We start from the raw sequence: 12,055 nt of genomic DNA, 5'->3' as shown, positions 1-12,055 counted from the left end.
AATTACCCTTGAAAAGATGTGGGTGAATTGCCTTTTTGAACTTTATTGGGCATGTGATTAGGTAAATCCACAGTGATGTTAGGGAGGGGGTTCCAGATTTTTCACCTAGCAACAGAGAAGGAATGGCAATACAGTTCCAACTGTGTGTGGTGTATGGTTTAGATAGGAATATAAAGGTGGTGATTTTCACATGTACCCTTTTACTTCAGAGATTAAGGTCATGAGATTAAAGATGCAATCTAAGACATTTTGGTGGATTGTTGCAGTGTATGGGTGATGCACACTGCTACTACTGTGGGTCAGTGTTGAAAGGAGGAAATTTTAAGTGTGTCAGATGGGGTGCCTGTCAAGTGGGCTGCTTTTTTCCTGTATGGTGTTGAACAATTTGAACGGTGTTGCACTCCTCCAGCCAAGCAGAGAGTATTCCATCACATTTCTGACTTGTGCCTTGTAGATGAACAGGCTTTGAGGAATTAAGTTGAGTTGCTCCCTGCAGAATTTCCAGCCTCTACCTCCACTGTTGCTACAGCTTTTATAGAAATGATACATTCAGTTTTTGGTCAAATGTTGATAGTGGGGATTCAGTTATTATAATGCCATTGAATATAAAGGGGAGATGCTTAGATTCTTTCTTTTTGGAAGTGATCATTGCCCAACCCTTGTGTGACATAAATATTATTTGGCACTTAATCAGCCCAAATCCAAATGTTGTCCAGGTCTTGCTGAATTTAGACACCGACTGCATCAAAATTGCAGCATATTACACGATATGATGGATTAGAATCTATTTATAGTGGATTGGCAGTTGATATAAAATTACACAAGTTAAAACTTATCTGCACATGCAGATGGCCAGATTCACAGAATTGATGAGAAACATTGTGGTTCAACATTTTGCCCATCTTTAGGATCTTTTCATTTATTTTAAGCTTTTTATGACCAGTGAGCACCACTTGACACATCATGTAACAATTCTTGAAAATTATTCTTCAACTCCCTGCACATATTGTTTTTATATTCTAGAATTAGAGAACCTTTCTTGAAGGGTAACTTTTGTTTGTTTATGCTAGTGATTTAAGATGGTGCCTGCTGACTTTCAGCCCAGACAAATGAATCAAAAGTTAAAATCTGAGCTTTCTTTAAGCTAGAATTTAATGCTTACTTTAGATTTATATCTTGTCTGAAAGTGCACATTCTCACACATTCCATTTTAAACATTCTTACCCCCACTGTTTCTGCCTCATTCCTACAAGTGAACTACAAGTGGGCGGCACGGTGGCACAGTGGTTAGCACTGCTGCCTCACAGCGCCAGAGACCCGGGTTCAATTCCCGCCTCAGGCGACTGACTGTGTGGAGTTTGCACGTTCTCCCCGTGTCTGCGTGGGTTTCCTCCGGGTGCTCCGGTTTCCTCCCACAGTCCAAAAGATGTGCAGGGTCAGGTGAATTGGCCATACTGAATTGCCCATAGTGTTAGGTAAGGGGTAAATGTAGGGGTATGGGTGGGTTTCGCTTCGGCGGGTCGGTGTGGACTTGTTGGGCCAAAGGGCCTGTTTCCACACTGTAATCTAATCTAATCTAATCTAAACTCTGACATATTTTTGTCTGTACCTTCGCAATGATTTGTTTGCTTCAGAAAATTAGAAGATAAGTAAATTTATTTTGCTTTTCATGAATCCCTTCCATTCAAAATTGAATTACTATTTAAAATTCATTATTGAGCAGCGCAGAATTTGATGCAAAATACTTGAATGATTTTGTGCAGAAAAGGATCATCTGTCAAAGATCTAAAGGGATATTAGCCTTTTGTTTGCAGGGTTTTTTAAAAATTGTAATTCTGCCAGATAAAGCAATCCTCTAACTCTAAACCATCCTCAACTAATACTGTACCTTCTCTAACCTCATAAACATGAGAATTACCTGACTAGCATTAGAAATTTTTAATGGCTGAGGAACTATATTTAAAACTAAATACAAGAATCGAGCAAGAATGTTAATGCATCTGATCAAAATAGTGATAGTTTATTTTATGTGATTTGATATGGCAAAGTTGTTCTGGTGTTATGACTTGAATGATTAAATGTTTTATTGGATTTTTTTTATGCAGCTGTGTTAAATTTTTATATTAAATATTTTTTAGCCCAAACTATAGTGCATTCAATGTCTGGACTATTTTGTCATTCATTTCTAACAAAGCTTAGGCAAATGCTACACACCCTCGTCTCATTCCTCCTCTGCCTAGTTGCTTTGTTCAATATGTCTCTGGCCTTCAGCCAGTCAAATGTTCTATGTGGAATGGTGGAGTACGAAAATATGTGAGCCAGTTTGTATTGATGCAAAATTTGGATGTAATGAGACAATTCCAAATCTGCTGAAGGAGATTTGGAGGGGGTGGTGGAGAGGGGGGTGCACCAAAGCTGTTCAGACACACTCATTTCAGAATTGTGATTTCTTTGAAGGCAGATACCATGGCAAATTCTGAATACAGATATCACTAGATTAGCAAGTGAAATTTCACACAGGGAGGAAACAATAATCATCTTTTGTAATTTTTGGAGCCATTCTGTACTGATAGCTTTGACACTAACTGGCTGTGAGAAACTGCTGCACGCACAAAACCCAGACGACCCAAGCTGATTAAAGGACCACTCAAGGTTTTTGCCAAACAGAGACTAAATTGCATTGCTTCAGGCGTGAAACATTTAACTGAAGATACCTATTTATTCTTTAGGTGAGTTCAATTCCAGAGATGATTTATTTGTTGTAATACATTGTATTTTTGAATGTGAATATTATGTTAATTTGTTCATATCTTTATTCATCTGAGTTTAGAGGACCCATCATGTTTAATGTGGTATTTCAGGAAAAATCTGGGTTTCTTGAGTTCTGGATATATGGTAGAACTCATTTTTTTAAAGGAGCTAACTTTTATCTCACAGATGTCTCTTTGAAGTATCCAGTAACATTTTTCACAAACTGCAGGGCAGTGTTACTCATTCACGTTGGATCCAGTTTGAAAATAATTGAATACTTGAGTGTACAATGTAAATTTGAACTTGCTTGGTAGAGTTCAGCAGAAGTTCAGTGACATTTGTGTTTTGCTTCACATCCCCACCCTTGGGATTATGTTTGGTAAATGTATTCTCAACTAATAATTATTGGGGCTTTAAGCTTTCAGTCCATTAGTGATTGTATTACGACACGCCCCCCCCCCCCACCCACTAATTTAAAACAGCAACACAAATGATTAACCCATGCTGTAATCTGTTAAAATTTGAGAGACAAAAACTATCCCAAAGGTCACTATTTAAAATAAAAATTAATAACATTTTTTTAAGTCTAACAGAGAATAATTAACTAACAACTATTTGCAACTCCTTTCTCTTACCTATCTTTTACTTTCCCTTCCATAATATTGGTCTGATAAAATTCCCGATTAAGATTTACCAAAAAATTCAAATTTCCAGACCAACCAGCTTTTGAATCTTTTCTTTGTACCTTCCTCAGTCGTCTTCTCTTCTTCGTAGGGTTTCTGTTTCACAGGTCGCTGATAGATAAAAGTACCTTTAAGACAGCTATTCTGTGGGGCAGTCTACATATGTTGATCAAGATTAGAGTGGTGCTGGAAAAGCATAGCAGGTCAGGCAGAATCCAAGGAGCAGGAAAATCGACATTTCAGGCAAAAAGCCTTCATCAGGAAACTTTCGCCTGCATATGTTGGTGGCTTGGCAGTTCTCCTCCAACTGTTCAATTTTTCCCGGTCTTATACCCCAAAGCATCGGATCATTTCAATTGGTTTTAATGTTGTCAAAATACTAAATTCAAACTTGATTGGAGTTTCGTATCTTGGGGCATAATCTAAACTGATTAGCCGAATTTGAATTTGTTTTGTCTCAGAGCAACCCAGATACTGCTAGCTGCTGGACCAAATGTTACATTGTAAGTTTTACGATACTTTGTGTGCTTCTCTAAGTCCTTACTAGCTTTCAACATAAAGGTACACTACCGCTTATGCCTTCATAACACCTCCCCCCTTAAAAAAAAAGACCCATCATAACAAAAAGATGGCTTCTTTTTTTTCTATTCTTTAATGCATTAGCATAACATACATATAATCGAAGTTCACCTTACTTCTTCCTATATATATAATTGGATAAATCCAAATCTCATCTAAACTTTATCAGTTAAATCCGCGATAAAGCATCTGCGATTATGTTCTTACGACCCTCTATATGTACAATTTTTAAATTAAAACTCTGTAAAATAAGACTCCAATGAAATAGTCTCATATTCTTGTCTTTAAAGAGTTCTAAAAATGGAGGGTTGTGATCCATGTACACAACCGTCTCCGACACATTGTTTGTGACATACAATTAAAATGTCATAAGGTCAGTACCAAACTCAATAGTTCTTGTTCAGTCGTGGAGTATTTCCTCTGGTGGATGTTGAGTTTCTTTGAAAAGTAACCAACTGGCAATTCAATCCCAACCTCATCTTCCTGTAGCAGTACAGATCCAACTCCTATGTCACTAGCATCGATGGCAACTTTAAAGGGATTTGAAAAGTTTGATGTAGCTAAAACTGGTTTGGTGGTTAATATTGCTTTCGAATGGTCGAATGGCTCCTGGCATGGTTCTGTCCACCGAAAGTTTGTGTTCTTCTTCAGCAAATCTGTTAACGCTGCCACTACACTTCTGAAGTTTGGAATAAACTTCTGATCAATTCTGCCAAGTCCTAAAAGTCAAAGCACTTCCTTCTTCGGGGTTGGTCATGGAAATTCTTCGATGGCCTTCGTCTTTGCCTTCCATGGGGTCAACCTTCCGTGAGCAATGTTATGTCCCAAGAACGTCATCTCTGCTTTTGTGAATTCAGTTTTATTTAAGTTTATTACCAGTTTTGCTTCTTGTAGTCTTTCAAAGAGCTCTACTAACTGTACCGTGTGATCTTTCCAGGATTTACCAAAGATCACTACATCGTCCAGATAGACTGCACAATTTGTTAACCCAGCTACAACTCTGTTCATGAGTCTTTAGAATGTGGCAGGTGCGTTCTTCATTCCAAAGAGCATCATTTTAAATTGATATAGCCCATTTGGGGTTACAAGCGCAGAAATTTCTTTCACTGTCTCTGGTAAAGGCACCTGCCAGTAACCACACAGTAAGGCCAACTTGGTGATGTAACTGGCTTGTCCAATTTTCTCGATACAGTCCTCCAATCTTGGAATTGGATATGAGTCCGAATTTGTAATGTCATTGACCTTCCAATAATCCACGCAGAATCGTTGAGCCCAGTCTGGTTTGGGAACTAAGACAATTGGCGAACTCCACTCGCTCTGGCTTGGTTCGATGATATTCTCGTCGAGCATGGCCTCCACCTCCTTCTGGACCTGTCTTGCTTTGTAAGAATTAAGTCGATAGGGGTGTTTTATCAGAGCAATATTCCTTACGACTACTTCATGTACAATACCATTAGTCCTCCCCAACTAATTCTTACATATGTCCTTATACTGCAGTAACAAATCTTTCAACTGTGTTATATGCTCATGAGACAGCTTACTAACATACCCCACTCCTCAAGGACTACTTCATTTTTCAATCAGTTTTGAGGCACAACAAAATCTATATCATCTGGATTTAATTCCTCACACTTCGGGGCAGTAACTAACACCTGTTTCTCCAGTTCTTTCTCTCTCGTAAAGTACAGTTTCAGCATGTTCATGTGAGAGACCCAATATCGTTTTTTCCTATCTGGCATCTTTACTAGATAGTTCACCTCACTCAGCTTTTTCTCAATTTGATAAGGACCACCAAACCTGGCTTTGAAGGGTTCTCCTATCACTGGCAACTGTATTAACATGTCATCCCCTTTGGAAAATATCCAAGTCTCAGAGATTTTATCTGCCACCTGCTTCATTTGATGCTATGCCCTCTTTAGGTGCTGTTTAGCTAACTCACCTATAAAATTTCATCTCTCCCTCACCTCCGACACATAATCTAAGTGTAGGATCTCTGACTTTGGTCCTGTCAATTTTTGTTTAATTAATTTTAAAGGACCTCTCACTTCATGCCCAAATATTAACTCGAAGCGAGTAAACTGAGTAGATTTATTTGAGGCATCTCTAATGGAAAGCAATACAAATGGGATACCTTTATCCCAATCATTCGGGTAATCCTGACAGTAGGCTCTCAACATGGTCCTCAAGGCCTGATGCCACCTTTCTAAATTTCCCTGAGATTCAAGATGATATGCACTGGATTTAAAGTGCTGTATACCTCAGCTATCATAACTTCCTTAAACAACGTAGCAGTAAAATTTGACCTTTGGTCTGACTGAATCTCTCTGGGTAGCCCATACCATGTGAAGAAAGCTACTAACTCCTCTACCACCTTTTTTGCCTTGATACTCCGTAATGGAATTACCTCCGGAAAATCTGGTAGATACATCCATTATGGTTAACAAATACTGGTTCCCACTTTTAGTTCTCCAGAGGGGACCTATAGAATCAATTATAACCTGCATGAAAGTTTCTTCAAATGCGGGAATTGGCAAGAAAGGTGCTAGCTTTATTACCGCCTGTGGCTTACCTACCATTTGGCATGTATGACATGCATGTCAAAAGTTAACCACATCCTTGTTTTTGTACCTTAGCCTGAGTCTTTTGTACCCTTAATGGGTACTCTTACAGGTGGTTCATGTGTTACCTGTAATACCTCCTGTCAGTTTGCTACTGGCAACACAATCTGGTGCACGTCGGCCCATTTCTCCTCTGTACTAACCTAACGTGGTCTCCATATCTTTAAGATAATAACCGTCAGGAATATTCTCTTTCTTCTTTTCGGAGTACACGCCCACTTAATATAAATATGTATTTTATCGTCTTGTCTTGCTGTTGCAAGACCCTTAACCTTTCAAACACTTGTGTCTGACCCTCTGCCTGTTCAGGGTTTTCCTACACCATTACGTCAAACAGGGTGTCTGCTAAGTGAACCTCAACTCCTTCATCTCTCTTTAGTTTTTGCTTCATGATGTGATTTATGATATTGGGACCTGGTTACTAAACAGTCTGGGGAAAATACCAGGATATTTCTGTTTTAACTCCTCAGTTTCTTGGTCATTCTTTGGATGCTCCACAACAAGGGATGTCACTCCCATCTTGGATCCTTCCAAATCATTCCCAAGAACAAACTGAATTCCTGGAACTGATACTCTCTCAATCACTCGCACTGTAACTTCCCCAGTCTCGAGTTGCCATTCCAACCTGATCTTACATCGGGGAATGCTCAATTTCTGTCCATTTATCCCACAAATTACCACACTCTCGGGTAACAGATCAGAAAGAGTGCATATTTGCTCATCTCTTGCTATCAGTGACTGGTTAGATCATGTGTCTATCAAAATTATAACTACTTGTCCTTGTCTCCCTGTTCTTTCTGAGTAAACTTACCTACAGAGGCTAATTCTTTGTAGAGATCATGTACTACCTCCATACCCAGCCCCAGCCGAGGCTGTGCACTATCCTGCAACTCCTCAGGTCTTCTTGGGGTCTCCTTTACTACCTTCACTAATGCTACTGGCTTAGCTTCTTTGACCACATCTTTTTCCACAGTGCCTTTCTTTAATGACCAGCACTGTGACTTTACATGACCCACTTTCTGATATTGAAAATATCTTTTCCCAGTGCCCCTTCTGAAACCACTGGCACAGTAGTTTTCTGTGTCCCACTCCATTGCAGTGAAAGCACTTGAGGCCTTTAACCTCCTTTCCACCCGCTTGAGCTTCTTTTTTAACCTGTGGTAAATTCTCACCAGTGTTCTCTATCCTTTCTTAGTGTAGGATCTCCCCTTCCCCCAACTTCTATCTCTCACAGGACAAAATTCTGGCTGGAAGCTTGTCTAATACACCAACATGTATTCATCTGTTAATTCCACTGCCCTTCTCACTTCCTGAACTTTCTGTTCCTCCACATGAATTCTTACAATCTCTGGAAGTGAGTTTTTAAATGCCTCCAGCAGAATAATCTTTCTTAGAGCCTCAAAGGTCCTATTTATTTTTAAAGCACGCACACATCTATCAAAATGACTGTTTAATTCTTTTAAACTCAACATAAGTCTGACCTGGTTCCTCCTTTATGTTTCTGAACCCCTGTCTATATGCTTCTGGTACCAATTCATGAGTAATTAAAACAACCTGTTTAACCTCTTCATAATCTCTTGACCCCTCATCTGACAGCACGGCAAATACCTCACTAGATCTGCCTACCAGTTTAGTCTGAACTAGCATTATCCGTAAATCTTTGGGCCACTCCATCTGCATAGCCAAATTTTTCAAATTAAATAAAGAAGGCTTCAACATCTTAATCATAAAAATGTGGCAGTTTTAACACCTTTGTATATGATTAGATTAGATTCCCTACTGTATGGAAACAGGCCCTTTGGCCCAATAAGTCCACACCGACCCTCCAAAGAGTAACCCACCTGGACCCATTCCCCTACCCTATACTTACACCTGACTAATGCACCTAACATTATGGGCAATTTATCATGGCCAATTCACCTGACCTGCATATCTTTGGATTGTGGGAGGAAACCCACGCAGACACGGGATGAAAGTCGCCCAAGGCCGGAATCGAACCCGGGTCCCTGGCACTGTGAGGCAGCAGTGCTAACCATTGAGCCATCTTGCAGCCCATAAATCACTACCTTTTCTTTTAACCTCCATCCTGTTAACCTGACTTAGCTGACTAAGTCGCAACTTCTCAAGTCCAAATTCTCTCTCTCTTTGTCTCTCCCTTTCTCTCTCCCTATCTTCTCTCTCTCTCTTTGCTCAGCTAAGAACTTTTTCTCCCTCTCTCTCTCTCTCTGTCTTCATTATCTTTCTTTTTCTCTCTCCCTCTCTTTCCTCTCTCTCTTTTTGTTTATCTTCTAACTTCATTTCTAATTTTTTTTCCTACCTCCAATGCACTTGTCTGTTTCTCTGACACACCTAAGTGTTTGAGTAACTCCCTTACAATTTCAGCTTTACTTTGGTCCTTGATTAAACCTAAATCCAACTTCTTCACTAATTCTAAGAGTGTGGCCATTTTCTTTCCTCCTAAACTTTCTTGGCAGGTTTGAGAATCATCTTCAAATCCCAGAACCTTTTTAGCCGTTTTAAGGGCCATTTCTTTCACTTTTAATTTAATCAACCACAAATCACCAAAATTAAACAAATTGCCTCCCCTACATTTTATTTAAAGATCTAGAACACTCACCTGCAAGTGTTTAAATATACTGGGCTTTTTCATATCCCAAATTTATTCAAATCTATCTAAAACTGTTCAAATCTCAGACGAAAGCCCCCAAACTTAAGACACTGGGTAAACGTCCCCTGCTAATTTAAACTAGTAACACAAATGATTTTACTCGTGCTGTAATCTATTAAAATTCGAGAGTCCTAGAAGGTCACTTTTTTTTATATAGATATTTTTATTAGAAATTTAACATTTTTACAAGTTTACAAAAATAAACAAAACTCTGAAATATAAACATTGATATACAATTAAATCAAATATACAATAGCCAAAATTTAACAAAAGAAAAGAAAACCGATAAAGAAAAAAAAACTCAACTATCTACTAATCTAACCTACAACTAACCAAAGCGTATATTTAAGTCTCTTACATACTCGGAATGTGTTAACATCAGATGTAATAAAACCCGTATTCGTGCGGGATTCCTCTCCTAAAGGGCCCCGGACCAGCCTAGTTTGTAATCTCAATTAAATAAAAGCCCTTATTAGGATAGCCGAAATATCTGTATTTATGTAATTCAAGAAGAGCTGCCATATTTCATAAAATAATTTGGTCTTTCGGTGCACCATATTTGTAAGGAAGTGAAGGGGAATACATTCCATAATTAATCTGTGCCAATTTGAAAGTCCAGAGGGGCCCTCAGCCACCCAGGTCACCGAAATATTTTTCCTTGCACAGAAAGAAAGAATAGAAAATAGTCTCTTCCCGTACATGTCCAGGGAGGGAAAGTTCGAAAAGCCCAAGAGGAGAGATACAGGGTCCACTTTAATTTCCGTTCCTAAAATTTCTATCAGGGTACTTGCTACTTTAGTCCAATATCTACGGATCTTATGACAGGTCCATAAGCAATGTACAAGAGTGCCCACCTCTATTTTGCATTTAGGACACATTGGAGATGCTCCTGCCTTAAATTTTGCCAATCGAACCGGTGCTATATGGGCCCTATGAAGTATCTTCAGCTGGATAGCCTGGGTTCTGTTACAAATAGTAATTCTTCTAGCATTTTCCCAAATATCATTCCACGTTTCTATAGAGATTTCTAGTCCCAAATCCTGATCCCATGTTTTAAGCAAATTATCCATATCTCCCGATACTTCATCATGTAGTAAATGATAAATATTACTGACGGAAGATACCCCCACTGGTCGTAGGACACTACATTCTCTATCTGATTTATAAAGACTATCTAATAATGTAGTCGTCTTCTGTATATAATCTCGAATTTGAAAGTATCGAAAGGGTCTCCATGAGGTAATCCGAATTTCTGATGCAGCTGTTCAAAAGACATCAGGACCCCATTCTTAAATAGGTCCCCTAGACATGAGATACCCCTGGATCTCCAGAGTTTAAAAGTGGCATCTGTTAACCCCGGTTGGAATCCCCATGCTCCCTCTATCGGTGCATAGGGGGATGTTTTATGTGAATTGCCCTCATTTTGCCGCATTATATTCCAAGCCTTAATTGTGTTTACTATTATAGGGTTTTTACAGTGATCCGTAATGATTTTCCTCTTGTCTGAAAATAAAAGGTTAATAAGTGGGCATTTTACTTGAGAAGCCTCGATGTCCAACCAGATTGATTGTGGATCAGACAAGACCCAATCAGCTATGTAACTTAATAGGGAACTTAACTGATATTTCCTAAAGTCTGGGAAGTCCAATCCTCCCCTTGTCTGTGGAAGCTGTAGCTTCTTCAGCTTAATCAGAGGCCGTCTATGATTCCAGATAAAGGAACTCAGCCAGCCATATAATTTACGTAGAGCCGTCCTTGGCAGCACCACCGGAAGGATTCTCATAGGATATAGGAGACGGGGCAGGACATTCATTTTGATTAGTGCTATTCTACCCAACCAGGAAATTGGAAGGTCTCCCCATCGCTGGAGGTCCTGCCTTATCCTTTCCAGTAAATGCACAAAATTAGCCTTGTATAACTGACCAAATACTGGAGTAATAAAAATGCCTAAATGTAAGAAGCCCTCCAGGTACCAACGAAAGGGAAAAAGGGATCCGTCCACTAAGTGGGCTATCATAGCAAGGCCACCCATTGGCATAGCCTCCGATTTTGAAAAATTAATTTTATAGCCTGAGAATGCGCTAAATGTAATAATAACTTGGATTAGGCGAGGTATGGACATCAGAGGATTACTGAGGAATAGAAGAACATCATCTGCATAAAGGGTAATTTTATGTTTACCTGTACCAATCCTCGGGGCCGTTATATTAGGATCAGCTCGTATAGCTTCTGCTAATGGTTCATCTCATAGGATATAGGAGATGGGGCAGGATATTCATTTTGATTAATGCTATTCTACCCAGCCAGGAAATTGGCAGGTCTCCCCATCGCTGGAGGTCCTGCCTTATCCTTTCCAATAAATTCACAAAATTAGCCTTATACAACTGACCAAATACTGGAGTAATAAAGATGCCTAAATATAAGAAACCCTCCAGGGACCAGCGAAAGGGAAAAAGGGAACCGTCCGCTATGCGGGGTATCACAGCAAGGCCACCCATTGGCATAGCTTCCGATTTTGAAAAATTAATTTTATAGCCTGAGAATGCACTAAATGTATTAATAACTTGGATTAAGCGAGGTATGGACATCAAAGGGTTACTGAGGAATAGAAGAACATCATCTGCATAAAGGGTAATTTTATGTTTACCTGTACCAATCCTCGGGGCCGTTATATTAGGATCAGCTCGTATCGCTTCTGCTAGTGGTTCAATTATTAGCGTAAATAACAATGGCGAGAGAGGATATCCCTGACGGCA

The 12,055-nt window shown here is 39.3% G+C and overlaps 1 protein-coding gene across 1 annotated transcript in view; it reads left to right on the top strand.

The window, feature by feature from the left end:
• caska (calcium/calmodulin-dependent serine protein kinase a) overlaps positions 1 to 12,055 on the top strand; it is a 468,988-nt gene that overhangs the window by 358,835 nt on the left and 98,098 nt on the right. The gene's annotated exons all lie outside the window — the stretch shown is intronic.

This window comes from Chiloscyllium plagiosum, chromosome 12 (assembly GCF_004010195.1).
Source record: "Chiloscyllium plagiosum isolate BGI_BamShark_2017 chromosome 12, ASM401019v2, whole genome shotgun sequence".
NCBI classification, from domain to species: Eukaryota; Metazoa; Chordata; class Chondrichthyes; order Orectolobiformes; family Hemiscylliidae; genus Chiloscyllium; species Chiloscyllium plagiosum.
Note: the sequence above shows the minus strand (reverse complement) of the source record. Positions and strands in the feature narration are given on the sequence as shown.